Source organism: Nematolebias whitei, chromosome 7 (genome assembly GCF_014905685.2).
Source record: "Nematolebias whitei isolate Nwh7 chromosome 7, NemWhi1, whole genome shotgun sequence".
Taxonomy (NCBI): domain Eukaryota; kingdom Metazoa; phylum Chordata; class Actinopteri; order Cyprinodontiformes; family Rivulidae; genus Nematolebias; species Nematolebias whitei.
The window spans coordinates 33,438,908-33,444,146 of record NC_056504.1 but is presented as its reverse complement, the minus strand read 5'-3'; positions in this window follow the sequence as shown (position 1 = coordinate 33,444,146).

Here is a 5,239-nt window from a genome sequence, read left to right as displayed (position 1 = left end):
TGGATGGATGGATGGATGGATGGATGGATGGATGGATGGATGGATGGCTTGCTTTAATAATCCTCAGTGAGGAAATTTCACAGCAGCCGGAACAGCACGGTGCAAAAACAGCACAGGTTAAGACAGGTACCAAAAACACAGTCTAAAACAGATGTTAAAAAACAGGTGCAAAATTAAACACAGCATAATGAGATGATGCAAGACCAATGTCAGACAAACAAACTGTAAAATTGGAGCAAAAACCACAGATGATCAATAGAAATACAGTTAATAAATAACGTCATAAGGCAGATAAAGTGTATAATTTAACTGCAGTTGGCAGGAAAGATTTCTTATATCGCACTTTTGAACAGTGGGGTTGGCTTAGTCTCTTGCTGAAGCTGCTCTTTTGATTGTGTACAGTTTTGTAGAGGGGGTGGGATTTATTGTCCATGATGGCCCACAGTTTGGCCAACATGCTGTTCTCAATCACCTCCTCCAGAGGGACTAGCTTTGAGCCCACAGCAGACTCTGCCTTCCTGATGATATTTTTCAGTCTGTTGGCAGCCTTTGTTTTGATGCCTGCACCCCCAACACACCCCAGCAAAGAAGATGGTGCTTGTCACTACAGACTGATAGAAGATCTAGAGCATCATGTTGCAGACTCTCAATGATCTGAGCCTCCTCAGGAAGTAGAGGGGCTCATGCCCTTCCTGTGTATTGCATGTTGGTGGACCAGCTTGTTGTCCAGATAGATACCCAGGTATTAGCTTGACACCATCTCCACGTCTGATGCAGACTGGGGATGGTGCTGGCTAATCACCAGTTCTTTCGTCTTCTCCACATTCAGCTGTAAGTGATTCTCCTCACTCCACCTCACAAATCGGCTCACCAGGTTCCTGTACTCATCTACTTGTCCTCCCTCCACACATTCCACAATGGCTGTGTCATCAGAGTCTTTCTGCAGATGATACAACTCTGTGCAGTGCCTGAAGTCTGTGGTGAAGGTGATGAAGAGGAGCGGGACAACACAGTGCCCTGTGGGGCCCTGACATTTGTAGTTAGATGTTCAGACACAGTTCTGTAGTCTCACAAACTGTGTTCTGCCCGTCAGATAGTTGTCTATCCATCTCGCCATGGGAGCATCCACTTGCAAGTCCTCCAGTTTGGTTTTCAGCACCCTGAGCTGGATGGTGTTGCAGGCGCTAGAGAAGTCTAAGAACATTATGTGTACTGATGTGCTGGGTCTGTCCAGGAAGGAGTATGCCATCTGCAGCAAATTTATGATGGCAGTGTCAGTTCCAGCCTTTGGCTGGTATGCAAACTGCAGAGGGCCTTGTGCTGAGCCTACCATTAATCTCAGGTGAGCTAGGACCAGCCTCTCCATGACCTTCATGATGTGAGAGGTCAGTGCTATTGGTCTGTGGTCACTCAGAGCTATAAGTCATCCTTTCTTTGGCACTGGGACCAGGCAGGATGTTTTCCATTGCACTGGAAGTCTCTCAAGGTGCAGACTCATGTTGGAGAGGTGCTGAAGAACTCCACAGAGCTGGTTGGCGGTGAGGGCGGATGCCATCTGGTCCAGCAGCTTTCTCTGTTTAAGCCTCTTCAGCTCCTTCATCACTTGGCTCACTGTGAACAATGGGGGGTTGGGGGTGGGGTCAGCTCTGATGGGTGTCAAGACGGGAGTCGGTGGCAGAGTGGCTGGTTCAGGTTTCATCGGGACCATTTGCGTGGTGTTGGGGGAAGGAGGTAGTGTGATGGGTCTAATGGTTGTTGAGGCAGGGGTGGGTGGGTAAAAAGGGGGCTTATATGACAACGAGTCAACAACACACATTGGTTTATGCACTTTCATAGAAAAGAGTCAAGAAACAGACACACAAAAGACAAAAGAAAAGAAAAACCCTCAGCAATGTTCCATCACTTAATGCTTTCTATAAAGCTTTCTGGGTCACAACAGTACAGACGTTATTTTAAGCGTACAGTTTCAAGGAATATAATTGATTGGTGAAACACAAGAAGACAAACAGAATAATTTTCAATTGGAAACAAGATTTAAAAAATGGTGTTCTTCTGATGCAGCACGGTGGCGCAACTGGTAGAGCTGCTGCCTCTCAGCGAGCAGGTCCTTGGTTCAAATCCCGGTCCAGGGGCCTTTCTGGGTGGAGTTTGCATGTTCTCTCCGTGCATGCGTGGGTTTTCTCCAGGTGCTCCGGTTTCCTCCCACAGACCAAAAACATGCATGTTAGGCTGATTGGTAACTCTAAATTGTCCCTAGGTGTGAATGAGAGAGTGAATGGTTGTTTGTCTCTATGTGGCCCTGTGATGGACTTGCGACCCGTCCAGGGTGTACCCCGCCCCTCGCACAGTGATTGCTGTGGGCACCAGCGACCCCCGTGACCCAAAATGGAATAAGCGGGTAAAGATAATGGATGGATGGATGTTCTTCTGCTTACATTTCAATCTCAACAATATTTATTTTTAATTATTTAATAACCAAACTGAACTGGAGAAAACTGAGGCAATTATATGTGTGCATTTGTTTCCAAGGAGAATCAAACCATTAAAACAGCAGAGGCTAAAAACAGAGTTACAGACATAATTACGTAGCTCTGGTGTTGCTTTTCCTTCTCCTCACAGCAGAGGAGGTTGATTAAATGATGCAGGTTAACAAAAAGTATTTTAATATAACCTTGTGTGTGTATGGACTGGATTTAAACATCTCTTCTCTCCTGACAGTGTTTATCTCTCTGAACCCCCCGCTACAGAGCTGCAGTTCCTGGTGGAGCATCACCTGTACAGGCAGCAGCAGGGAGGGGGAGATGAATGCTCCTCAGAGAGCTGTTTGTCAGACCGGCCCAGTCCCGATTCCATTCCCACAGGAGAGGAGCTCCCACATGACGATGAGGCCACAGCAGAGGCCTTTGAGAAACTGCGTTGCCAAATGGAGGGTAAGTCTGGAGACTAAACTGAGGATCATTTTTTATGTGTTCCTTTCTGAAGAGTTTAAGCTCAATAAGCCATTTACTACAGCTCTAAGTAAGAAAGAAGTTTTCATGCTGAACTTGGTGAATAGAAGCCTATTTTTTGGAGTAATAATTTAAATTGAACCGTGGACTGATAGATTTTATAGGCTGAACTGCTTCTAGAAAAATGACATTTTAACATTTCATCTTAAATGAAGTGGAATAAACATGTACAGCACAATAAAACTCAGTAATTTCACATCTTTCTTTTAGTTTTGCACTAAAAAAAACAAGCAATTTCTTTCCATTTCCAGATGTTTTTCTGTGTGGCTGTGTAAAAGGGCAAATAAAAGATGAGCAGAAGTAACAGACCCATTTCTGCCCTGTTCATTTTGGTGTCCCACAGGGCTCTGTTTTGGGGCCATTGTTGTTTCTGCTCTATCTGCTCCCTCTTGGTCCAATACATTCATCTTTTAAGAATATATCCTATCATTGTTATATTGATGACAACCAGTTGTATATTTCTTTTCTTCCAAAGGAAGTTTCAAAACTACACATTTTACTTAACTGCTTGGATTCAGTTAAAAGCTGGATGACTGAAAGTTTTCTCCAGCTAAATAGAAAAAAAACCCTGAAGCAATCATTTTTGCTCCAAAAAAAACCAATGCAATGATAAAGCAGATCCTTGGGTCTCTTGGTCATTTTACTAAATCCTCAGTTAGAAACCTTGGGATAACCTTTAACTCAGGTTTTACTCTGGAACCTCATGTAAAGTCTCTGGTTCATTCCTGTTTCTACCATCTGCAAAATATTGCCAAGCTTAGCCATACTGTTTCTTGTCCAGAATTGGAAATTTCATGCTTTTGTTTCGTCTCGCCTGGATTTTTGTAATGCTCTGTACACTTGTTTAACCAAAACCTTCCTAGGCTGGTTGCAGTCTGTACAGAATGCTGCTGCTAGACTCCAGACTGGATCTTCAAAATTTTGTCATATAACTCCACTTCTAAAGCAACTCAGAATCAGAATCAGAATCAGTTTATTATTGCCATGTCAATGAACGAGGTTCACAAACTAGGAATTTGCTTCGACATAAGGTGCGAATAGTAATAAAGTAAAATAAAGTAAAAATAAAGTAAAAATGAAGTAAAAATGAGAACATTACATAAGACATAAGACCTGTGTACACCCTCAAATAAAGTAAAATTAAAACCATAACATAAACATGTGTACACCCATACAATAGAAAACAATAAAAAAGCTTAGAAAAAAGTACAGATGGAGTATTCAATTATAATACAGATGTAATGTGACCAAAGCAGAAATTATGAGGTAGCATTATGAGTGTTCAGGAGTCCAACAGCAGAGGGGAAGAAACTGTTCTTATGGCGGGAGGTTCTGGTCCGAATGGACTGAAGCCTCCTGCCTGAGGGGAGTGGTTCAAACAGTCCGTGTGCAGGGTGAGCAGGGTCAGCTGTGATCCGACCTGCTCGCCTCACAGTCCTGGAGACGTACAGGTCGTGGAGGGATGGAAGGCTGCAGCCGATCACCTTCTCAGCTGAGCGCACAACGCGCTGCAGTCTGAGTCTGTCCCTGGCAGTGGCCCCGGCGTACCACACCGTGATGGAGGAGCTGAGGATGGACTCGATGATGGCCGTGTAGAACTGCACCATCAGCTTGGCCGGCAGCTTGGCCTTCTTCAGCTGTCGCAGGAAGTACAGTCTCTGCTGGGCCTTCTTGATGAGGGAGCTGATGGTCGGCTCCCACTTGAGGTCCTGGGTGATGGTGGTGCCGAGGAACCGATAAGAGTTTGCAGTGGTGATGGGGGTATCATTACAGGTGAGGGGGGGCAGAGGGGCTGTGGCTTTCCTGAAATCCACAATCATCTCCACTGTCTTCTGGGCATTGAGTTCCAGGTTGTTGCTGCTGCACCAGGTCACCAGCCGGTCCACCTCCCTCCTGTATGCAGACTCATCACCGTCTGAGATGAGCCCGATGAGGGTGGTGTCATCTGCAAACTTAATAAGTTTCACAGAGTCATGGCTGGAGGTGCAGCAGTTGGTGTACAGGGAGAAAAGCAGGGGGGAAAGCACACAGCCCTGTGGAGATCCTGTGCTTACAGTCCGAGTGTCCGAGACAGCTCTCCCCAGCCGCACGCACTGACTCCGGTCTGTCAGGAAGTCTGTGATCCACCTGCAGGTGGAGTCAGGTACATGGAGCAGGGAAAGCTTGTCTTGGAGCAGAGCAGGGAGGATGGTGTTAAATGCGGAGCTGAAGTCCACGAACAGGATCCTGGC